The 26,443-nt window shown below is 42.6% G+C and overlaps 1 long non-coding RNA gene across 2 annotated transcripts in view; it reads right to left on the bottom strand.

The window, feature by feature from the left end:
* The window catches only part of LOC106021214, a 293,439-nt gene that overhangs the window by 14,382 nt on the left and 252,614 nt on the right, over nt 1–26,443 (bottom strand). For both annotated transcript variants that reach the window (XR_005873623.1, XR_005873622.1), the window contains exon 3: nt 2,247–2,630. This is a non-coding gene — a long non-coding RNA (uncharacterized LOC106021214). The remainder of the gene's footprint in view (nt 1–2,246; nt 2,631–26,443) is intronic.

Raw genomic sequence — 26,443 nt, 5'->3', positions numbered from 1 at the left:
GTTATTTATAAGCTCGAGCATATTATGCTATTGCTCTGTGCTCAAGTTTCATTTCACACATCTCATTTCCCTTTTCAATTCTTAGCAATTGAGCACAGTAAGAATTCTGATGCTCAGTGGAAGGTGACCCTGAGGGTTGTTGGAAACTTTCCTTATTACTGTCAATAGAAGAAAGAAATTATAGATGCATAAGTTCTGCTTTTCTGCTGTTGCTGTATAGAGAACTCTCAGATAACTTGGTGCTCAGGAAAGAGATGGAGTCACTATTGACAATGCTCTCTGTAGGACATTATAAGTGAACTAAATTGGATTAAGTACACTGAGTGAGATACAGGTTTGCATGTTTATTTGAGTGCTATGTATGTATTTATGGGCCCCTGCACATGCATGGGAGCTAGAGATCAACCACAGGTTGAAGTCTTCAGAAGGCATTCACCTTGTTTTCTGAAATAGGAATCTCTCTTGAACCTGTGATTCACCTATTAAACTATACTGGATTGTCAGCAAGCCCAGGATCCAGCTGTCTCTACCTACTCAGCCCTGGGATTACAAATGCATGCCATGATTTCTGACTTTTTTATGTGGGTTCTGGGACTTGAACTCAGGTCCTCATGCTTATTCCGCAAGTACTTTAAAAACTGAACCATCTCCCCCACCCCCTGGTCCTCTCTCAGTTTGCTGTTCATGATGTGGAGAGTAAGGAGCATCATGACTTCTTAGAAGCAATTGTAATGGTGGAGAGGGAATGAAAGAAAAAGGAAACATTAAAAACTCTCATTGTTATAGTTCACCATATCTTTAAAAGTTTAAAAAACATCTTTAGTTTTTTCTTTAAATTAAACATGGATGCTATTACTAAGAAAGAGAAAATAAACTTGGTGACATTTATAGTTAACTTTTATCACCAAAAAGTGTTTACTTCTGTGTATGTAACTTATTAATATTAAAGTATAACATTGATTCTTATTTCTGAAGACTACGAACCAGCTAAGTGCAACACATTTCTCTAAGTATGAGTCAAGGTAAGAATAGAGGAGAGCAGGATGAGAGATACCATAATAGATTGAGTCATTATAGGCTTGAGGAGAGAGCTGACACTAGTGAGATCTCCAGAGATCTACAAGGATAACACCAACTGGCAAACTAAGCAATAGTGGAGAGACTACACTAATAGCCCATCCTTGATGATAGGGTTGATGACTACCCTATATGCCATTCTAGAACCTTCATCTAGGGACTGATGGAAGCAGAGATAGATACCCACAGCTAAACACTGAGCTGAACTCCTGGAACCTAGTGACAGATGGAGGAGTGATGAGCGAAGGAGTCAAGACCATGATGATGAAACTCACAAAAACAGCTGACCGAATAAGGGGGAGCTCTTGAATCCCAGACTGATGGCTGAGAGGCCAAAAGGGGACTGATCCAGACTCCATGAATGTAGTGCCAGGGAGGAGGCCACAGAAATCACTGGGGCCTTGGGTAGTAGATCAGTGTTCACCATGGTTTATGACTGATCTTTGGGAGCCCATTCCAAATAGAGGCATGCTCTCTCAGCCTGGACACATGGGGAAGGGCCTTGGTCCTGCCCTGGATGAAATGACAGACTTTAGAGATCCCCCCAAGGAGGGCCTCACCCTCCCTGGGGAATGATGTGGGGATTGGGTGGGGATTTGATGGAGGGACAAGGGAGGAGGGGTGGGACAGGGAGCTGGGACTGACATGTGAAGCATTCATGTTTCTAATTTAAATAAAAACATATATTGAGATAAAAAAATGAAAACCACTCTTACAACACAACTTGTTTTTACTAGAGCCTAATCTTTTCTTGAGATTTTATTTCCTTGTAAAGATTTTCTTCCTTAAAACTTCATTCCTAACACAGAAAGCAGAAAGTCATCACTGATAGAGTCCTGCATCCTTATGGTCTGCTCTAGAGCATGCTGGGCCTTTGAAGTGGGCATTCTTCTCAGCCACAGCAGCACCATCTCAGACTGCTCACATGGATGTGCCAGTGGGTCTGTATCACAATTTCTAAATCCCCCAAATCCAAGAAACCAGTTAGAGGGATGACCAGGAAAGCAGAAGCAAATCGGCTTCCCAATGCTTTCCCCGCCACTAGCTAGCTTTTCTTCCCTGCAACCTTACAACAGAGGCACTGCCAATGTGGCTACTTAAAGAAGGAAACAACTGTTATGTGTGTGAGGGGGTAGTTTCCAGAAAGGGCAATGTCAGGAACCACTCACCGCCTGCCCACGTCCCATTGGGATGAGCAGTGAGTGCCGAAGTGCTTTGTCTCTGTGGATGGGCATTTCCTCCTCAGCACCAGTGATCCAATCAATGAGGCTTCTCAAACTGTCCAGGAATCCCAAGCTGGTTTGACAGGAATGAGCTCCTTTTCTTCCCATTCTGTCAAATAGAATAGCTGTAGGCTTTCTACAAGGAGGCAACACCAGTACATGACAGGGCAGCATCAGATATTCCAGTTGTCATTTCAGGTTTGGAAGTTGTCCTCAGTATCTCAGAATTATCTCTTCTAACTCAAGGAATGTAACTCACAGGTACCCATCTCATCTTGGAGCATGGACTCCTTTGAGAATCTGCGGAAGGAACACTGTAGCTTCTCCTCCCTGAAAAATATACAAAAACATACAAAAAATCAAAACAGAAACATTACCTATTGGTTTCACTGCTGGAAAAATCCCATGGAATATGGTTTTGCTGGTGCCTTCAAATAGTTCTAGCTGGACTCAGAACACTCAGTATTTTTCTGGTACTTTTAGGATCAAACCTAATTTCCTTCTCAGAACTGAAAGCCCATGCTTATATTCAACATTTGTGCCCATTTTCATCTTGACAGGGTTGTGATTTCCACATGACTTTCCTCAAGACAGACATTTCTACTCCACACTATTTTTTTAAAGTCAGTACAATTGGGGGGTGGGGTGAGATTGACGACTGACAGGCAGTATTAGCATTTATTTTTACAAGCATGGTACTCACATAAAAAGTGAGGTGTGACTGCATATGCCCGTAATCCCAGGCCTGGAGGTGGCCAATGACAAAAAGATCACTGGGGTTTGCTGGCCACCAGCCTTGTTCCAGGTTGGTTTGGTGAGAGACCCTGTCTCAAAGTAGCATGCCTGTCTCAAAGTGATGAACACATGAGGTCCTCCTTTGTGCTCCACACATATACCGTGTCCTGTGTACCTGTGCATGCATGCCCATGTGCACACACACACACACACACAATACACATAATACACACACAACACACATCATATACACACAATACACACTATTTAAGCACACACAAAATAAACTAAAAAGTATCAGTACTGTTGCTTGACCAAGCAGTTCTCCTTCAGAAATACAGCTTTATCCATCTTTTCAAAGCAGGGATCACTTCTCCCTGGATCCTCCTGTGATGGCCTATGTTAAAAATCTCCATCCACTTTGCTTCTTTCCAATTCCTATAGCTCATGGTGCTATGTCCATGTGGGGGTTAGTAGTTGGTCCTGTTTTCTTCTTCATGCATCCATCACTTAGCAGGTTTACAGCTCATTATTGACTCTACCTCACCTCTACATGGGTCAGTTTAAATGAAGGCTGGTTTTAAAAAGAAAAGAAGAAAGAAAAGTTTATTCTTCAATTGAGCCCATTTTAGTAACCACCTGTCAGTACAAGCCCAGGTGTCCCCATGCATGCTGAAAACATGGAGTCTGCCTTGAATATGGATCCTGTAGCTGAGAATATCCCTCCCACTTTCCCCTATCAAGAAAACACTGGAAGGTTGCCTTTCTGGGTGATAGGATGAATAATCAGACCAAACCAACCAGCCTCTTTCGGTAAATGAACATTCCAAGAGCCGGTTCTAATGTGGGGTAGCTTCCATTTCACTGCTCAGCCCTAAATGCCTCCTGGTTGTAATTAAGTACTTCAAAGTCTTCCAAACACCCTTTTAGAAATGACTGCCCCAAATACAAAATGATGTCCAATCAGATGTAAATCATCCCCCAGCAGGGAGGGAGAGGCATGGGAAGCAGTCATCAGCACTTGAACTAATCAGAAAGTCTGGTCCCCTGATGAGGATTCTCGTTTTCTCATTTGTCATTCTAGCCACTAAGGTCTCAAGTGGCCAATTTGCTCCCTATTGGTAATCAGCTAGTTATTTTTACTCTCATTCCTCCCTCTGGGACTGTCAAACTACTTGAAGCAATTCATCACCCATTTGCGCCAAACTCTTCTATGACAGGAAGTGAGGGAAGAAAGATACTAGCCTGCAAAAGATAAAATTGAAGACTATTTCATCATTTATATTCAGTTTTTAAACAATGATTTCCCCAATGAGGTAAGTAAAATAATGACACAACTGGGTAGATGTAGGGCAAAAAAAGGAAGAAAGAAAAGAAAGCCAGCTCCAGGCAAAGCACATCATGCGATGGAAATTATCTCCGGCTGTGAAGTTTGTTACTCTGAAATGACGTGTTCTTACATTGTCTTTACAACTCCCCAAAGAGTGTCATCTTACATTCATTACTTACTTTGCAGGAAGCTGCCTCTATAAAAATTATGAACGCATATGAAGGCTGTAGCAGACATTAGTGGTTATCCTAAACCATGCTACCCGCCACCACCTGGGAGGAAGGTAGCCTTTGAAGGTTATTTGGTCTGAAACAGCACAGTTGCTGTGTTACAGAATGTCCCTCCTTCCCTTTGTCCCCACCAGGACTTCTCACTTACAGCATCCCACTTTGGAGCAACTCCTTCATTTTCCTCCTTCCCTCCAGCAGTTTCTGTCTGTCTCTAACAAAATCATTTCCAAACACGTTTTTAGGTGTTTCATTTCTCCAAGTTCACCTTGGGAGCCACGCAAAGGTTGACTTCCCTTCTCCTTGCAGCTGCGTCTCTGATGTCAGTACATTTTCTAATTAGTGGGTGTCTGTTGCTCTCCTCTCAGATTTCCCTCTGTCATTATGAAGAACCAAATTTCAAACCCTCAGGGCCAACTGGTCCCCAAGTCCAGGCTCAGCCTTGAGAAAGATGCGAGTATGACAGAAATTGGCATTTTCTTGGCATTTCCTTTGCCTATAGCCAGCTCTTTATTCCTTGGAAGGAAGCTAAGAGTTGAATAGCCCTTCTAGCTGTTTCCTTAGAGACTGAGTTTAGGCAGCAACATGATCTGAATCTTGAAATGCTTGTTTTCCTCCACCAGTTTCGCTGTCTTGAACCTTTTCTTGTGTCTTTACACTTTATAAATGTTGTCCTGTGTAACTTTACTTTTAGGTGTGCCTATCTATAAAGAGAATGCAAGGAGACAGAGAAAGCATGTTCACACACCCATATCAAGTATTCTAGCTTTTCATCTGCTAATTCCCTTCAAGCACGGCTGTTTGCACACTAGGTGATGTCACCCAACAGCTGTCTTGGACTGGAAACTAAAATGCCTGTGGATTTCCAGTCTTTTGTCTTACCTACTCAACAATCTGTCTCCTTTTCAATATACTAGAGCAATAAAAGACGGCTCGGTTCCCTTTGCTGAGAACTGAATCCTATAGCTTTAAAGAAACTGTCTCACAACTTGCTTACCTAATGTTTTCTTGTAATTGTCTAATTTAGTTTGTAATTGTCAAATTTAATTCTAAATTTGCTTTTGAGAATTATTAACTGTGATGTTTTGTGGAAATGAGTTTTAATATTTAGTAAAAAAAAGATTTTTTTAAAAGTATATTTTCCAGTTTGCAGTTATGGGAGAGGAAGTCTCTCTGTGTGTGTTTGTGTGTGTGTGTGTGTGTCTGTGTATGTGTGTGCACGTGCACACATGCACTAAAGAGTTTGCATTAGAGTGGGAGAGATTATAATTTATCTGCCCAGTGTCCCCAGGTTCTCCTAAAAGAGAACCTCCACATCTGGTGTAGTACAGGCTTGTAGATCCCTTAGATACAATGAACTGAGCTTTCTGTGTCCCATTTTATGTGAAAATTAATCAGTTTACTTATTATCTTTTAATGATATCCTTATTATCCACACACACACATATGCACGCACACACATATGCATTATGCACACACGCACATGTGTACTTTGTCAGTGAAATTTTGATTTCTGAGAGAATTTTTCCCTCCTTCCGGATCTTCTCCCCTTCTGTCTTGGTGTCTGTAATGACAATGTGCATTCCCTGCTTCTGGCCCCTGTTTTGGTCATTGTGTTCATTGTCTGTATTCCCCCAAATGTTTGTTTAAACAAAACTGAGACAGTTGCCAGTGAGTGCCTCTCCAGACTGCCATTGGATTACCTGGGGGCCATGAAGACATTGTTTCTAGTGAGTGCAACACATTCTTATAAACTGTATCTATTCAACCAACACCCAGACTAAGGAGACTAAGGAAAAGAATCCTGAAAAGGGCACTTGACATAATCATACTAAACAAAATAGTTTGCTGTCTCCCTCCTGCCTTTTAATCATTCATTTTTTTTATAGATGAAAAAAAACCTGTTGGCTGGTGAAAGATTCAGAAAGAACCATTCAAGCCAAATGAAATTAAACAGCAGGACTGTCCTTTTTTTCAGATCAGTTGAAAAGAACTCACGCTAATGACCTAAGACCCTATAGGGTTTCATGCCTGTCTATTCTCAGTTGCTGAGGGAGCCTTCCTGTGAGATCAATCCATCCTTCCCAAGGGACCTAGTTCTCCCAAAAGTCAGGAGCACACCTCCACAACATGCATCCTTGCACGAGCCTGTCACACTTTCTACAAAGACATGTCTTTGGGTTTAAATGAAGTTAAAACAGCATGTCTCTTCAGGGACTTAAAGTCTTGCTTTTCCTTGGGGTACTTGCCTTGAAAATGTCAGCAAAGTTCAGAAATGACTAGGGAAAGGCTCCCTGGCTGAAGGCCAACTTCAAATACAATGATTACATCATGTGCTACGCCATAGGAATTATCTTCCTGGTTCTTGTATAGAAGCTGACACACAGGGCTGTGCTTTTCCTCCTCTCATGTTAAGAGCGTCTGCAGATGTCAAACTTTCCTGTTCGGAATGGGTACAAGCTGTGATATTGCCATTCAAGGACTTCCAGTAGCAGCAAAAGGAAAATTACGAACCAACTGCCCTCAGAGAGGAAGTGCCTATTCAAACAGCCGGTGTTGGCCATGAGTATAGGCAAAGGCTACCTCCTTCCTGCCTGGAATGGCCCAGTCTCTAGCATTGCTGCCTTTCCGATCACAGGCCGTTAGGACTGGTGTGGTGGGAGGATGCTTGGCAATGGCAACATTTGGCATAGCCTCACTTATCCCATAAGCACCCAGGGAAAGAATTGGCTGTGTGCATTTTCCCCAAAGACAGATTGTGCTTGTTCATTGATTGTGTTTAATTTATAACAAATGTCTTTAAAAGTGGGACACACGCAGCTTGGAAGTCGTCTACACATTTTAATGACAAATCTCTCCAGGGTTACCCTCTGCTTTCCCTCACTACTGAATGGGTTGTGGCCAGGGAAGAGGTAGTGCACATATTGCAGACAGGGAAGGTCTTTGCTGGGTCAGCTAATATTTCCCTCTCTCCCTTTTAGTCTAAGACTGAAGAGAGAGTCATTGGTGGACCGTTCAGTTAGTATTTTTATTGTCTCCCAAGCACCTCACCTTTCTAAGCACTGGTGTACTCTCTTTGCCCGGGTCATAGTTGAGAAGGAACAACTGGAGGTTCCCAGAAGGGGAGCCCCTCCCTAAATGCCTTCCCTTCACCTTTCCCACACTCCTTGTTTTTGAGGTCAAGACAAGACACTCTTTTTTTTAATGACTTATTTATTTTCATTTTATGTGCATTTGTGTTTTGCCTGCATTTATGTCTGTGTGAGATCACTTGAAGCTGGATTAAAGACAGTTATGAGCTGCCATGTGGGTTCTGGGAATTGAACTTGGGTCCTCTGGAAGAGCAGCAGTGCTTCCAACCACTGATTCCTCTCTCCAGCCCCAAGATAAGACATTCATGATGTGGTGATGGGGCTGCCTTCCTGTCAAGGGCTCTGCCTGGGTATTACTTGAGAAATAGTGGTCAGATAAAATTTTCTCATCACTAATAACTCCAAAGCAGATCATCAAAGTGGAAACCTTTCTGTGACAATGGTGGTAAAGATTCAATGTGCCCTTTACAGGAATCTCTTTTCAAAACACAAGAGACCCTGATGATGACAGTGCATTACTCTTGTGGTTGTTGTGAAAGGACACTCAATAAACAACAAGGAAGAAAGACTTTGCTTTGGTACAGTGAGTTCATCATGGAAGGTATGGTGGCAGGAGCTCAATGCATCCACAGTCAGGAAGCAGAGAGAGATTAACACTCCAGCTCTCCCCTGCTCTCCTTTTTATAGGGGGGTCTTTCCATAGGCTTAGCCTAGTGTAGAAGCTTACTCAAAGAAGTGCCCAGAAATTTGTTTCCTTTGAGTCCAGATACTGTCAAACTGGCACTATTGACTGTCCCCAGATGGCATTTAAATAATTAGTATTACATCATTCCTTTGTTCCTTCACACAGTTTACCCTTACATTTGTAGACCTTAAATAAAGTCTGACATCATGTTCTAGACCAGGTGGACAGCTTTTAAGAGGGCACACACAGTCCCTTGCCTATAGACCCATTTACTAGGACACAGACACTGGGCCAGCAGATAATATGTGACATGTTTAGGAGACTTACCAAGAGGGGCTTCTAAGGACTGAGGCTGGGATCTTGATTAAGCAACCTGGGTCACCTCTCTGTTTGTCATCAGATACTTCCCTGTGTGCTGCTCCTAATGAGGAGGGTCCCTACTGGTAAGCATCGGGGCATGCAAAGGCCTCATTATTATGCCTCCCCTGTTGGGGGGAAGTCCTGTGCATTTGTCAATAAAGCACTGCTGGCCAATAGGAATCTAGATAGGTGGGACTAGGAGTTCAGGAGGACTCTGGGAAGGGGAAAACACAGAGAGTCAAGATGTAACGCCATGGGGTAGGAAGCCCGGAACTATTCTCCGGTAAGAGAAATACTTAGATTAACAATTATGGGGTAATTACTTAAGTCAGAGCTAGCCAGTAAGAAACAAGCAAGGCCAACAGCTTCATAATTAATACAGCATCTTGTGTGTTATTTGGGGACTACAATGTGGCAGAGCCCAGATGACTGGCAGGTGATAAACCAAAGCGGCTAACAAGGAAAAAGCTTCTCTTTACACTCCCCTGCGATCTCAGCTATACTATCATACCCCTAAGTTGACCCTCTAAGGAAGCTCACATTCCACCTTAGAGTACACATAAATCCAAATTAAAAAGGGATAAATAGGAAGGGGAACAGGCAAATAGAAACAAGAAGAGAGAATCAACAATAGAGATGGATAAAAAAGATATATAGAGAGAGAGAGAGAGAGAGAGAGAGAGAGAGAGAGAGAGAGAGAGAGAGAGAGAGAGAGAGAGAGAGAGAGAGAACGTGATCATGCTGAACTTTCAAGTAATCCTACTGACATTCTTCCTTGTCTGGGAGATCTCATGTATAAAGCCTGACTCAGAACACCTGGCCATGAGTCACATGCCATGTTCCCATTACACACAAACTCTGGTTTTTTAGACACATTGTCTCTGTATCCTCATTTGCAAAGTAGGGGTTGTTAAGATTCAGTACCACAAATTGGCCTGTTTCAGCACTGGAATAAGATAAGCAAGTTAATGGCCACCAGCAGTGCTTACAGTGTGTAGAAATGTTTAAAACCACTCCTATTCATTGCTCTTCAGATAAATGTGAACAGATCGTGTAACAACTCTCTGACTTGGAGGTGTTGGAGTTAAAGGTAAACCAAGACTATGAATTTCAGGGGTACCTAGAAAGAAGATGTGGACATTTTTCTGTACAATATTTACTTTCTCATCATCTCCAGTGTGTGTCCATGGTATTCCTAATGTCTGCAAGCTCTCAAACATCAGTCATTTCCCATCTATACTGGTTTGTCTTGATAAGCACTGGTTTATCTTGATAAGCTTGCTATCTAGTGACCACATCCAAGTTTTCAAGAGTCTACTTGCATGTTCTTTGACATGTGTTCATGAATATCCTCATGAGGCTGTAGGGAGATAAAACATACTTGCTGTCTAAGTATATTTATATTTGGCAGTCAAAGCCCTCCTAGATAGTGTGGCTCTGAGAGCCCATGGGGAAGAAAAATTGCAGCATGAGGAGATGAGGTCAGACTTAGGGGAGAGCAATGATGAAAGCCATACTTGCCAAGTCAAAACAATCAAGTTTGCGAACATTTGGTTCTTCATGAGCACCTAGAAGGATGATAAAATAACTTGCTACTTTTGGTGCCTGGAATTCTACTGTTCATTTGCAGAAGAGAATTCCTCTTGGGGAACTGAGAGCAATGAACTTTTAGAAACTGTTCCAGTTTGGTTTTCAGGTGACACCCCCTACTAAAGACTTACTGTAAAAATCCTGTTCTCCAGTTTGTAGTATTACTGAAAGTTGATTGGACCACAAAGACTCCATAGTCATCAATGGGCCCATCTACTGATGGAGTTTATAATGTGATGATATCATTGGAAATGGCGGAGATTTAGAAGGTGGAGCTGGCTTGGAGGAAGTCAGTCACTGGAGGGTGTTCTTGGGGGTTGTGTCTTATTGATGGGTCATCCATCATATGAACAGCTGTGCCCTACTATGCTATTCCACTGTGACATTCCATTTTACTACAGACTCATAAACAATGGATTCAGCTGGATGTAGACTGTAGCATCTTAAACTGTAAGCCAAAATAAATCTTCCTAGCACCATGCTGCAAAAGAGGATGACAAGAGGACTGAGCAGGGAGAGAAGCAAGCAAACACCCAGATTCAGATCACCTGGTCTCTCAGGGAGTGAAATAAGGTGACACACTCAAGTTAGAGCTAACTGTGCACAGTCCTTTCTTGCTTTACAGTGCTCTTCAATACAGGACAGAAGAATGAACAAGATAGGGTAATGTACTGGAAGGCAGGAGGTCGGCATGGTAAAGGGGGAAGTCAGATGGGAGGAAAGGCAGCTCAGTTGAACAAAGGGCAGAATAGTGACAGTCTGAAGAACAGAGCTGAGTTGGAACTGAGTTTACAACCCAACACACATCGCTTATTAACTGAATAATCCTGGTGTCTGTTATTCAACTTCCTCGTCTGAGAAATGGATGACATTGTCCTACAGCTGCTATACGAATTCCAAGAGAAACTACCAAGAAAGTACTCAGTCTAGGCCCTAGCATACAGTGGTACTTAAATCCTCAGTAGGTTTTTTTCTCATCCATCCATTTGAGAAAGTCGATGACCATAGCATAGTTTAGACCTCTTAAAAGTCTTTCCTTATTTCCTCAAAGAAGACTTTATCACTGACTCTTGTCCAAATTGTTTTATTTAGACTGTGAACTTGTGTCATAGACCTATTACAACAGCTGCCCCCAACCCCAATCAAATTCTCCACCCTTTGTTTCTATCCAATGGGACCTTCACATCTTGTGGGTCACATAGTTGACTTAGATTCATCATGTCCATTCTGTATCATACTGTCATGGACTTTTGCTTGTAACATTTTTTTTGCAAGTAGGAAACAACATGACAAATATTAGGTGCAAAGTAATATCTACTGGATACACTACAAAAGACTTAATTAGTTAGGTGTGGGTCCAAGGCTGGTGTTTCCTGGAACTGTGAATTTAATGTTTTGGAATTTCTTAGGCTAGACTCAGAGCATGGAAAACCAAGCATGTCTACCAAGAACAGCCTACCATCTTTCAAAATGAGAAGAGGCTCTGGGAGAAAACAGCAAGGAGGAGCTTCCTCCACACTGCAAGAACATCAGTTAGGCTTCAAGGTGCCCAGGTAGACAACCAAGACACATATTATGACAAGAAATACTCCCACAGATGTCTCTAACTTGGGGATGCTCATGTCCAGTATGGTGGCCAAGATGAAGAGGCAGAGGAGCATTGTCATCTTTCAGGACCATCTCCACTGCATCCAGGGACAACTGCTCCAGGAGACAACATAAGAATGTGCCTGTGTACCCTTCCCCTGCTTCAGGGAAGTGAAGATGGGCAACATCATTACTGTGGCCTAGGGCAGGGTCCTGAGCAGGACTGTGTCCTTCAACACCTCTGGGATACTAAGGCCACCAACACCAAAAAGCAGTTCCATGAAGTCTGAGACTGAGTGGTATCTGACCCCAAACCAAGTTATTTTCCCACTCAATGAAAACAAAACAACAGCAACTACTAATGGTAATGGTAGTGGCCAGTGGGAAGCTCAGAGGCTGTCATAGGTTTGGCCCACAGCTTGACTGGTGCTAGGATCAGGTCAGTGTAGCTGCTCACAGATCTGTCATGCTCTTATGAGTCTATCTTGTAATGGGAGTGAGAATCATTGTCACTGGCTGCAAGAACCTGATAATTCCACATTTTCTCAAACACAGACCAAGGATCTTCATGCCAGCAGAAATCATCATCTGCAAATGTGCGTGTACTCATGCATGAGTGCATCCCCGAGGCTGGGGATGTTCAAAAGTCACATGAGTTTCTGGCTAATGGGGAAGGCAGCTGTCACATTTTCCTACATCCCTTCCACTCATGCATACACCTTAAGGTGGATGACTGGAATGCACTGATAATGAAGCCTGAAGCCAGCTCAATTCTTAGTTGTTTTGCTTCTTTGGGGAAGAAGCTTAACCTTTCTAAAAGTAATTGAAACTAACATTTGTTTATGTGTCAGGTACTTTACATGTATTAGTAATTTATCCAGCCATTTGCTTGTTTAACCTGCGTTGACTGAATGCCAGCTTTATACCAGGCACTGTGGATACAATGTTCAATAGGACATTTGCATCCTATATCATGAAACTTTAATATTGATGATGAAGGTAGGGAATGAGCAATCATTTGTGTATCTACTTAATCACAATTAGTTGTCAGTTCATTCATAAGGACTTGGTAAGCCTCTATTGCTTGCCTGATGAATTGTGCTCAATACTATAAAGCAGGTATATAAGGTATTTTCTGTTACTAGGTAGGTAGGCAATAGCCTAATCTGAAAACTTGGCCAAGAATTCTAAGGAGAAATAATGTTTGAATTATAAATTTGAAAGTTAGGTAAAGTTTATATGTGTAGTACTATTTTGAAGATCAAGAAATAGTAACTCAGAAAGGTCATATGACTTGTTTAAAGAGTTGGGGTCTCAAACAAAATAAAACAGAAACAAAAATCAACCCAAGGCTGAATACTTTGTATAGAACAAATTGTATAGAGTGCAATTCTAGAAGTAGGAAAATTCAAGATCAGGAACAACCTCTGAGGAGGGCAAAATACTGTGTCATAGATGGCATATGGCATCAAATAGCAGAGCAAAAGTAAGAGCTAAGTGACATTCATGCAGGAGAGAGGGTTGCATGGAATCTTAGAATGGAAGCAGCTGTGCAATCTCAGAACCCTGATATGCTTTTGTAGAAACCAACTCAGTTCCCTAAGACTTAGCCTAACTACAGATGAGCATCCATTCTTTCAGGCCTGAAGCGAAGTCTCATCTGGGAAGTATTTTCTCACAAACACAAGGACCTAGTTCAGATCCCCAATATTCACATTAAAAAGTGTAATCTCAGCACTGGGGAGACAGACAGGAGAATCCCTGAGGTTTTTGGTCACCCAGTCTAGTTGAATAAGTGAGGTTCAGGCTCAGTTAGAGACCTTATCCCAAAAGATAAAGCAGAGGTCGATAGAAAAAGATACCCAACATTGACCTCTGACTGCCATGAACATGCCCCCATGTGTGCATGGGCATCCATACAGAAAAATATACACATAAATTAATACACACACACACCCCACAAAGAATTGAGTCCCCATAATCTAACCATCCATTATGCCTCCATCTCTTAAACATTCCAATACTTTTCAATCAGGGCCATGGAACTTTAAGAGCACAATGATTCCTGAACCCTGATATACTTCATGAAGTTCAGATTTGATAGATCCACTTCTAACCTTGTACTTCATGGAGTTCAAATTTTATAGATCCACTTCTAACTCCAGACCTGGTGTTCTTTCTGGCCTTCTGTGGCTGATGTAATTAGAAACACACTTTAGTATTGCTAAAAAGATTTTTTCCAAGTCTATAAAATCTGTGTGCTGGAGTCTATGAAGAGGTTCTGGTTCATTTGGTCCAATGGACTAAGGAAATTGAGTGCACTTTTGTGTGGGCTCCACATGTGACTGGATGCATAGCACTGAAAAAACATTGGGTTTTCCTACCACTCTACTCTAGGACTCAGTTACAGCACTTCACTGTGGAAGGAAATACTACTGTCAAGCAAGGCTCTCTGTGTCACTCACAGCCCCAGCACTCTGGACCTCGGGGTCGCCATGAAGCTATGACTATGTCAGTACTTCCCAACCTTCATTGAAGGATGGACATATGCCCCAGTCTGGACAACTCATCCTGAATCTCCAAAGAAAGCGTCCAGGAGTAGGCACTTAACTGGAAGTTTCCATTTGACTGGGTTGTAGATGATCTCAAAGGTCCCTTCTTACTTGGAAATCCTGCATCTATGAAATCAGTCAACCTCTGTGGCCTGGAGACATTACGTAAAGTGGAGAATGCAGGCGACATTACAGAAAGCTCGGCTCTAGGGAGTGGGGCTGGGTGCTGACGCATTGCCAAGACCCGCTGTTCTACTCGGCAGTGTCTTTGTGAAAATAGTAACCCTTTTCCCCCCTGACTGATTTATGTGACAGTTGGAAAGCAGCTTCCAGAACAGCATGTTCCTCCCCTCAGACTCTTAACATAAATATGTGCACGGGCCCTTGGCTCCTACTTCTCTGTGTACACTAGGCTTAAGGGGCCTTAAAGCCGCAGGCCAGCTCAAGACAAACCAGAGAGAGGAAGTGTTGTTGGAGACAGAAGAATGAAAAGGGGAAAAGGACAGGAGGTTGCTAAGAGACAATGTCAAGCTGGGCCATGGGATTAACAGCCAAAATCAAAGCAAGAACTTAATGGTATATTCTTGCAGTAGGAGCCCTTTCTAAGCACAGGGGGAAAGGGTGATTACCCAAGTAATTCCACTCCAAATCAGGCGGAAAGGGCCCCCTTTCCTTCTTGGCCAAATGAAAAGTAAAGACTAAGTGATTTAAAAAATAATACTAGCTAATACCATCCTGTAGCCTGCGGTAAAGCAGAACAATTCTTAACTGCAGGCGGACTTGAAGCCTTTACTATGCTACTGAGCGCTGAGAATCACTAATGCTGAAATTATTTGCAACCTGTTTATTGAGAATGGTCAAACATTTTCCAAGCCCTATTTGGGGAACTCCAGTTTACCAAATGACTATGATGATATTTCATAGCCCTGTGCTTTTTTGTTTCACATTAATCGGTTTATTGGATTTAAGCAATAGCCTCCTGAATTGGTTATTTTTTCCCCCACCTTTGCAGAAATAAAGGCATCAAGAGGCTCAGCAATTTGCTTATAATGACTCAACCACTAGGGAGTGAGGAACTGGAGGCGAGAAGTTTCTAGGAATTGGGTTTGAATCTTGCTCCTGTGGATACCTCAAAAGCTGACTCGGTTTTCACATGTGAAAAATGGAGACAGAGTTGCTGAGATAATACAATACATGTGCTATATGTTCCAAAAGTAGCTATAGATCCCATGCTTTTCCTCCTCATATCTTTCCACCACTACCACCATCACCAACCGCCATCACCACCACCACCACCATCATCACCGTCACCACTATCATCATCCTTGTCTTGCATTTAATGCTTGGAAATGCAGTTCACAGAGACACATAGCAAGGAAAATGTTTTTAATCAAGCGAAATAGTAGGCTTAGGTGCACAAGAGGCTAGGTAAATGATTAACCTCTTTAAAGAAATGGAAAATCTCGTTGCTGTTCTTTGGGCCAAACCTATTTATGCTCAGTCACCATCTACCAATGCAGCATCCTTTTAGGGTTCATGAAGGGTCAGCAGCAAGAGACCTCCTGGGGCCAGGTTCTGTTTTACAGTCCATGCTTGGTAGAGCAGGAAGAACTGGTGACTTCTGTCCTGCTAGCCACCAGACTCCTTCATGGGTTTGGTCACACAGCTTTCTAAGCCGGACCCTGGAGTGCTGGAAGCCTCAGGTCTGTTTATGATGGCTTCTGGGAAACACAGGCATATGGCAACTTGCAGCTGATGTTAATCACCATCCTGCTTCTGAATCACTGGACTGGACTAGACATGGGACACTCGGAAAGCAGAGGCAAAGATGAAAGTAGATGCAGGTCCGTCTCTATGAGTTCACGGCCATTCCATATAGTGAGTTCAAATTCACCTTGGGCTACATAGTAAAAGCTTGACAAAAAAATAAAGAAATTAACAAAACCTACCAATCCCTAGACTGATGAAGATTTGGAAGGACTTCCTATTCATTTATCCCTCAAGGATTCAGAGAAACAGGCAGGATTATTTTTTTGATCCAAGAGACTATAGTGGTCTTCCCTTGTGCAATCACACAACAACTCCTAGACAACCTGGGCTCTGAATGACAACTGTTTTCCCCATGCTTCATGTTCAATACAGTGACCTGCCCTGGTGAAACAAATGACTCTAGGAGGGTCTGAGTGATGGCAATATACAGACTTGTATGCCTGACAGGCTTGGGTTCGGATCCCAGGAAAAGGAAAAATTTGGAGCATGTGGACCATGTGCCCACCCTCAAAGGCCATGCTATTCCAAGTATTTAATGTCACTGCCGTCAGCTACATAATGCAAGTGAAAAGCCAGCAGGAGAAATAAAATCCTCAGTTATGGTTTAGTAATTGCTTTCAAGACAGCAGGAAATAAAAATGCTCCCAAGTCCTCGTATAATGGCATGCTTCCCTTCGTGGACTAGCATGCACATGAGTAACATTTTCATGGCTGGCTTTAAATTAGCCTTGATTTCTCTGTCAAGTAGAGTTAAAGTTCACTGTAAGATATTTCATTGCTTGTCTTAAAGTGATGATTTCAAGCCTTCTAAATATTTATGCCAGTATCATTATTTAGGAAAAATAATCAAAAATAAAAGGCTAGCCTTCACCACTATTATCTACCTGGGGTTCTAACATATGTCCTAAAACAGTTCATACTTGAAGATTGAATTTTTTATTAAAAGGTCACTGCAATAAGATATGTAGTGGAAAAGAATACGAATGCATGCTTGTATTCATATTCAGAGACAATATTGGAAACTCTTTAAATATTTTTTTTCATTTTAATTCAAAGATAATTGCTTCTGATTTTGATGGCTCCAAGGAAGGTGAAATGAGAGAACCAATATCAAGTGCTGGCAAATTCTGGCACATAGTAAACGATTAAGAAGCAGTAGTGCTCATCTTTATCTTGGTTCAATCAGTTTGCTCTAGGTTATCTGTCTCCCTATAGATAAGCATCAATACTTCCCTAGGTTTAAGTCCTCTCATCTGTGAAATGGGAATAATAATATATATTACAATATTGATGGTGTGACATAGGTGATGACTACATGCAAAATACCTAAATAGCATCCTGAATGTTAATCAGTGTTAACTTGTGCTATTTGCTTGAATGATGTGCTATCTTTTTCTGTTGTTGTTGTTCAAAGCTCTTAACCGTACCATTCATTCATTGGTATAAATACATCTCCACCAATTTTGGAGCACTAGAAACATAGTAGCCCAAAAGTATGATGTCAGCACTTTCTGTTTCTTAATTAGTGATTGATGGTGGTGGGCCCAGCCCACTGTGGGTGGTACCATCCCTGGGCTTGTGGTCCTTGGTTTAAAAAAAAAAGGAAGAAGACTGAGCTAGAATGGGAAGCAAGCCAGTAAGCAGCACCCTCCATGGCCTTGGCATCAGGTACTGCATCTCTGCCCCTGCCTCCATATTCCTGGCCTGTTTGGGTTTCTCTCCTAACTTCCATCAATGATGGGCAGTGATTTGGAAGTGTAAGCCAAATAAACCCTTTTCTCCCCAAGTTGCTTTTGTCATGGCATTTCATCACAGAAATGATAAACCTAACTGGAACAGTGATAAACTGTTAGCATTATCTCTCCCCCATGCATTCTCTAGATGACAGAAAGGTGTTCATTTATCTGGGGGGTGATGAGGCTTGAAGATGACAGTATTTGATAGGGAGATGGGGAGAGAAAATAGCTTGCTTAAAAGAATATTCAGAGCATAAGCATGGCTGAGGACACATAGTCACCTAGAGGTGACATGAGAAAAAATTAGACTGGACAGGGTAACCCAGGCCGGTACATAGGGCCTCCAGACCCATGATAAGAAGGGTAAGGATGTCATGGGTCACTGGAGGATTCTAAACAGGGGCCTGTCATGATCAGATCTGAGTTTTAGGAACTCCGTCCTGGCCACTTTGTGGTGAAAGGATAAGTACATGGAGCAGAAGAGGGGAGCCTTCCATTTCTTATATCTGCTATCATAGTAAGTGCTCCATTGTCGGAAGTCAGTGTACGAGGCCAGAGTGTAGGAGAATGTGAAATTCAGCGTGGGTATTCCTTCCTGGGACTTATAGAGGAAGTAGATGTGGTACTCACTAGATGTGGCACATGATTTCTGCAGGAGACAATTTCCACGATTGTGATCAATGAACTTCATTCACATCCTGCCTACCCCACCCTTGAATAACCCTTTCCTCGTGAAGTGGTGCTGTACCCAATGCTTCCTCTTAGTGAAAAGAACATAGCTAAAGTAATGAGAGGAGACTTCCCACTGCTGACATTGTTTCCCTGTCCTCACCTGCTAACCCCACCCTCTCAATGCATTCTGATGAAGCTTCCCATAGAGAGGCCCATGTGACTAGGAACTGAGAAATCCACTCATCCTTCAGAAACCAAAGCCCATCAGCCATCACTGAGTGAGCCTGTGAACAACAGTGCCAGCCTTAGCTGGGAGGATCACAGCTGGATACAGAACCTCCTTGTAGTTTGAGAGACATCCCAATACAAATGAGTCAGATAAGCTGTGCCTGGCTTCCTGACCAGAAATGTTAGGTCAGAAATTGTCTTGTTTTAAGCTCCTATGTTGGGACCAGTGTGGTATACAACAGCTGGCTAGATACTCTCATATGATGTCAGACATCAAGAGAAGGTGCAGCACCAAGAAGAGTGAATGGCAAGTATTACCGTGGATGGCCTGGAGAACAGAAGTAACAGAAGGGAGATAAGGCAGGAGAGAGCTTTACTTCTGGCAAGTAGGCAGGTCCTGCCATTCACAAAGAAGTCATGTGAGCATTCTGGCAGGGGCTGACAAACACCATCTAAGTGATGTTCTTAAGGCCCAACTCCAATTCCGGCTACAGGTTGAAGTGTAACTTTTGGGGGATTGATATGACTTGGTTTTGCTTTCTATGTTATCCTCAAATTCTTATTTGGACATTAAGATCCTGAATTTTCAAATGGTCTCCCACAGATATTTATTAATGCATTTAGCAGCTGGCTCTGCAGTGCCCCTCCACATTCTTCTTTCCCTGCCTCTGGATTCAGAACCCAACTGTGCACTCCATAAACCCTTACCATGTGTGTCTTTTCTGTTCATTATCTGTCATCTTTTAAAGCGACTTGGAAACAGTGTAGAAAATCTATACTTTGGAAGATCTGAGTGTGAAGTCGGAATCTCCCCAGCTACAGAGTCAAGTTCTTTCCTTGCTTGACTTTGTTGCCCGTCAGGTGTTCACCGCGGGTTGTGCCAGGTCCCTCCCTCCACCCTAACCTGCTCCATTCAGCTTAGAGCAGAACTGTCAAGGGCTAGGGAGCTACCACTTCGTTGCTGTGTGTAGTCAAGGACTGTGTGTGGGACTGTTTTGAGGAGGATGGCGGAGCAAAGCAAAGGTTGAGCACAAACTCCCCAGTGCACACATCTGTGATGAAGCAGCTAACCTGTGTGGTTTCTTACCTGCCAGGCAAACACTACACTCCTCTAGAAGCTGCCAAGCCAGCAGCTGCCTGAGACACGTCATAAATAGCCTGCAGAGCAGTTTGCTTTCAAAGAGAAGCAGGCTAGGGGGTGGAAGGAGGCAGCCAGCAGTGGGCCCAGCCCTAAGTCTGGACAAATTTGGCAGCGGCAAATTCCTCACTGCTCAGCGTGTGTCTCTGCAGGACCTCCCAAGCTCAGTACTGTCCTGAACCCCTACCCCTGCATTCGGGAGCATGATCAGTTGGAGCTACTCCATGGCACCTGTACCTACCTATTCTAAAGCCAGAGTTGCCTCAAATCACCTTCCTTGATTTTTCTTTTTTTTTTTTTTTTGTGCCACCAAGGCCTTCCCCACCTTATGCCAATAAAGCATGTTTTCTCTCCATGACTTCTCTTGAGGCAGGAGGAACAGAGGCAGAGAGTATTTGAAAAAAAAATGCAGCCCACTGACAGCTGTTGCCAGCACTCCGCAGCATTGAGCTGAGAAAACGATGCTATGCTGGTGTCTGTATAGGTTGCATACCAGTGTCTCCTGTCACCAGATGATACTCAGCTTCGTTGTTTTCATTCTGGAACATGACATCGGTCTTCTAGCCCTGGATTGTGATGTGGTTGGCTCCATCTTGCTGCTTAGCTCCAGGGTAAAAGTTGACCATCTCCTCACAGAGGCCACTCTTGATAACCCACATAGTCCAGTCCTACCCTTGCCATAATTATTACTTGCTCTTCGGGAATCTGTTGAAGTTTCTTCTTTACACAATAATGTTGTGTCTACATTTAGGGTCAAAGCACTAGTTAGTAATGGCACCAGGATTGGAATTTTCAAAACATAGTTATGCCATCCAACATGTTAGCCATGTATTGATGTTGAACATTTGAACTGTGGCTAGCCCAAACTGAAATATAATACAAAATACATGCTAGAGTTGAAAGGCTTAATCTCAATTGGGTAACCCTTATACAAAATGCTTGTGAATGGAAGTGTTCAGTTCTCCATATTTTTCAGGCTTGGGGATGTTTGAACAGATGTACTGATTGAGCACACTTAATCTGAAAATCTGAATACCCTCAGTGTTAACATGATGCTCAAAACCTTGTGGTGTTGGAGCATCTCAGGTTTCCAAATTTTTCATTAGGCATGGTCAACCTGCGTGATAATGAGGAGGTGGTTAAACTATGCCATTATTGCATTTTACATTGACTGAAGTATAATGACAATTTTATACATTAAGATAAATAAAGTAGAATATCATAATTAATTTTGGCAGTTTTTTCTTATTCAAAAACTACATTTAAGTTGTATTTCTGTGAGACAGCATTGAACTATCTTTTTCATCACTGTACTAATAAGAACTGAAATGCCAACAGACTTGACAAAGTGTCTCTACAGGTACCATTGGCACCATTAATATAGAATCCTTTGTACTAGTTTCAAAAGTTCATTTATTTAAGAAAATAGAAATAGTGTCTAGGTAATCTATGGGACCATGGGTAGTACTTATCCCTGGCATACAAGTACACTTTGAGTGCTCATGCCACAATATGGGAGGCCCTCTCAACCGGGACTCTTGGGGGAGGGCCTAGGCCCTGTCCTGGATGAAATGACAGTCACTGGAGATCCACCGTGGAGGGCCTCACCCTCCCTGGGGATCTGAGTGGAGATTGGGTGGGGGACTGGAGGGCCTGGTGGGGAGGGCGGGGGAGGAGGGGAGGAAGAGGGAGCTGGTATTGAAATTTGAAACAAGATTGTTTCTAACCTAAATAAAAAAAGAAATTCAGAAAAAATCCTATGTAATAGGGATTATCATTTTAAACGTATACTGTATATTATTAAATGTTATCATCTGACTTTCTATAATAATAAATAAATAAATAACATTTTTTTAAAAATCCGAAGAATATTACAAAAAAAGAAATAATGTCTTTTTAACATTCCATATCCATTAGGTATCTACTCTATACAAACCAATGTGCAAGATGCTTCTTCCTGCAGGTACAACCTAAGTTAATCAGGAAGGACCAGAAACCTAACACCAGCTACTCAGTGAAAAAGGCTGAGTGCTTAGAAGAATTGTGATGTAGTTCATATATTTGAAGGGAGAGCTGAGTGAATGACTGTCAGGGATGAGGCTCCAAATCCATACCCTTCCTCTCTTAAGTCTACCTTTGTGTACGTGTTGATTCCACTGTGGACAGAGCTAGAGCTAGAGGCAGATTGGAGGATAGTTTTCAGGGATGTCTTGAGTATGGATCCATCCAAGCAGCATGATCAATCATTGGCTTATGTTGATCCTGTGAGGATCCCTGGTACCAATCACAGATGGAATATGGTGATGTCAATTGGGTCAACAAGATGGTGCCCTGTGTTCAATCAGGCTGGTTAAATAGATGGTGAACCTACATTAAAACCACATAACTAAAGCCAGGGAACACACATTTCCAAAGCAAAGGGCACTGGTTTTGAATTAGAGGAGATATGCTTAGCAGTCAGAGAGACAGGTTCCTGGTGCCTGCTTTATTGTTTTTTCTAGGCAGCAATTATGGAAATCTTGCCTCAAAGTAAAAACTGTGAAACTGGCACTAAGGCATCTGAACAGAAAGAAAATTGTAACAGGAAATTAAGAAGAAAAAGGTGTTGTTTGGTGCATGTGTGTGTGGGGGTGCGAGTCTGCATGTGTACGTGCGTGCGTGCGTGTGTGTGTGTGTGTGTGTGTGTGTGTCTATGTGTTTGCATGTGTTGTATGAGAATAATGAGCCTCAGATAGGAACCTTCCTTTAAAACAGCAGTTTTCCACCTCTGGGTCACAATCCCTTTGGGAGGGGTCAAACAACCCTTTCACAGGGGTCACCTAAGACCCTAGGAAAACAGATGTTTATGATGCAATTCATACCAGTAGCAAAATAACAGTTATGGAGTAGCAAAGAAAATAATTTTATGCTTGAGGATCAATACAGCATGAGGAACTGTATTATAGGGTGGCAGCATTAGGATAGTTGAGAACTACTGCCCTAAAGGCATCTTTGTCCATTGTGTCTATTCAGTATCAAAACATGTGATGCTTTAACAATGAGTGGGCATCACTTATTTGATCTGCTGACACCTAAAGGCCAGACAGAAACAATGCAGCAAAGGAAGAGTTTGCTTTGGATGACTGCTTCAGAGGGTCACTGACCATGGTGATGGGAAGGCACGGCCATAGGGGTGTGTGGCAGAGGCTTGCCACACAGTAGATCAGGAAATAGAGTGTGGCTAAAACTGGAGGCCAGGCTTCTATCGCAGACATACACCCCCTGACCCACTCCTGCCAACCAGGCCCCACCTCAGAAGGGTTCCAGGGCCTCCCAAAACAACATCACTGACTGAGAACACCTTACACACAAACCAGTCAGAGATTTTATATCCGAACTCTAATGATGTCTTACCACCCCTGGAACACTGCTGCTAACAACCTACAGAGTCCCAACAGTGCAGAACAGAATTAAAAGCAGTTCTGGTCTGCTAGAGGAATGGTGCATCTCATTAATACTATCTGAACATGTCCTGCAGGGAAACAGAAAGCGTTCCCGCTTACAGTCAGCCAAATCTCTCTCTCTCTCTCTCTCTCTCTCTCTCTCTCTCTCTCTCTCTCTCTCTCTCTCTCTCTCTCTCTCTCTCCCTCCCTCCCTCCCTCCCTCCCTCCCTCCCTCCCTCCCTCTCTCTCCCTCCCTCCCTCCCTCCTTCCCTACCCATCTCTATGTGTGTCTTGCTTGGTCACTACACAGAAAATGTTTTCTCTTTGTTTGGGGCTGGGCTCCCCTTTTCCAGCCTCTCACCTTCCCACCACATCCATGAACACAGACTCTTTCCCACAAGAGTCACAGTTGAACATATTTCTTTAGGATGGAGAATGCTGGGCTTCAGGACTTGGTGGAATTTCAAATACTGAAAAGATCTCGGGGTGGTTGATAAGCCCACACATGTTTCTGAAGCCCATGGTTATACTGAAGTACGTGTATGTATCTGTACTCAATAAAGAAATGTTTGGAAACGTGTGTTACCTTCCTTTAGTTCTGGAAGGATAAATGATGGTTTTTAGTCTCTTGTTTTCTCTCTGGCTACTCAGTTCCATCAACACAAAGAGATGAGACTCTAAAGTGGAGATGCTGGGGTCCTGTCTAAGCCACTGGGGCAGAAAGAGTGGTGTTTTGCTGTGCATGTCTGAAGCATCATGAAAATATGAGTCGCTTTGTTGCTGGGAGGCTCTCATTTAGAGAAAAGGGTGGGGAATAGGGGTTGTTCCCATGGTAACTCAGGGCTAGTATGTACTGCACACAGTCATCATGTTCTTGGTCCCCTTGGAGCTTATGTTTCCATTACCTCACCTCTGTGTTTCATAGAAGTCATAGACAGGTGGGCACAAGAGACTGATTTAGCACCTGTAAGCTGAGACTCTTCCTTCGTGGTGTGCTAAGCCTGGAAAAATCTTGGGAGTTTTCTTTAGTCTAGCCCTCACCACACAGGATGCAGTTTTTCTGATATGGGACACACTGATATTCTCTACAGACCACTGGAAGTTATTTCTCTGATATGTACAGTGTCTCATGAATGGAGATATAGAGAGATGTTCTTAAAAGGGGTGAGTGGTAGTTGGGGAAACATGTTTTCCTTCCTGGAAGCTTTCATGTTTAATTAAATCTGTGAATTCAACATTTTCCTCCTTCTTATTTTAAGTCCCAGCCAACTGGGGCCTTGCCTTTCTGGCCCAGACAGCACCCTGCATGTCTAGCTTTGCAGGTAATGATGGTGATTCATTGTTGTAACTGAGGGAGGGAAGAAAACACACACAGAGGGCTTCTTCTCTTTCGGTAGAGCACTGAGTGTCATTTTTGGAACAGTCAGTAACTTCTAGTTAAGCATTGCCAGGTTTATTTTAAAGGGACATTCCACGGCTTTGTTTGTGTGCATTTATGATTTTTATGTTTGAAGTTATTTCAGAGCAAAGAAAAAAAACAAGTTAATTATTCATATGCCCAACCAACCAAGTGTGGGGTTGTAATTATTTGCCTAGGTAAAACACCAGTAGCTATGAGATCAGAGCCCCTCATTCTGTTTAGTTTTCAAAGCAGTCAGAGCTTTTAGTGGTAAAACCCTTTGTTTACTTTTTGTTGCAACTCTGATACTTTTCTTATTCTGTGATAGATGAGTTCTTTTCTACAATGTGATCCACAACATTGACTTGATGATCTGAGTATCCAGAAAGCAAGCAATTTTATGTTTATCCTGAGGTGAAAGAGGAAATAATTTGGCATTAAACAACTGATACTTTTATCTCCATAATTAAACACGGCCAAGTGAATCGGATTTTTAGTAAATCCAAAAATATTAGGCAGGGAGTTCAGGATTTAGAGTTCTCTGTCTTGTTACTACCTCTTAGCCTTTGAACACACTGTTCCACTGCCGACACCGCCCTGTCCACTCCCTTTTCTCTGAGTGTCTCCTACTCATCATTTCTCAGCTTAATATTACTTCCCGGAGACTGCCTTGTAGTTTAGTCCTCATGGAATACTCTCATTTTTCTCACAAAAAATATAGTTCACCATATCTGCTCAACATTTATGGTCTGTGTTGAGGCAGTTATTGTGAGGTGAGAGTGGTTGCAATGTCAAGTGTTCACATTAATTAATTACTCCACTTAACTGATATTCCATTCCATCTTGGTGCAAGGCAGAAGTGGAAAATGATTCCCACTTCAAACCCACATAGACCTTAGAGGTTAAAGAGACCAACCTCTGACTTCAGATGAGGTCTATCTTGGCCTTATGATTTGTTAAAGCTTCCATCCCATGAGGGGTATTGATAACCTCTGTAAGCTTGTCATGCCACTTCAGTGCTTCTGATGCAGATTCAGGAAAGCATCGGTATACACAGGTGACTGTGACCACCCCATGATCCTCCTTCTAGTCACTCCCTGGTTTGCCTCCCACAATGAGCGGTGAGGGAGGACTGGTTTCTACTGACTTCCTAGGTTATTGGGGACTCCAAGGTTAGGTCACTTTAATAGTTAATCTTGATTATCAATTTGATTGGATTCATGGATGACCTGAAGATTAGTAAAGCATGTTTCTGGGGCATGTCTGAGAGTGTTTCCAGAGAGAATTAAGGGAAGAGACATGCCCTGAAGGTGGGGAATGTGAGCAGTGGGTAGTCCCATCCCAAGTCTTGGATCCTTAAAAACTAAAGACAAAGAAAGAGATGTCCATCTCATGGAAGCATGCAGTCTTCCTTTCCATCTCTCTGTGTGTCTCTGATTCTCTCTGTCTTTGGTCTCTCTGTCTTTCTGTCTCTCCTGTCTCTTTCTCTCCCTGTGTCTCTGTCTCTCTATGTGTCTCCATTTCTCTCTGTGTCTCTCTCTGCTTCTTCACATGAAATCTCTGAAACTGGAGGACAAAATGAAGCTTTCTTTCTCAAGCTGCTTTGTTCAGGGATTTGGG

This window comes from Mesocricetus auratus, unplaced genomic scaffold (genome assembly GCF_017639785.1).
Source record: "Mesocricetus auratus isolate SY011 unplaced genomic scaffold, BCM_Maur_2.0 Super-Scaffold_100676, whole genome shotgun sequence".
Classification (NCBI taxonomy): domain Eukaryota; kingdom Metazoa; phylum Chordata; class Mammalia; order Rodentia; family Cricetidae; genus Mesocricetus; species Mesocricetus auratus.
The sequence above is the reverse complement of the archived record's forward strand: the minus strand, read 5'-3'. Positions and strand labels throughout refer to the sequence as shown.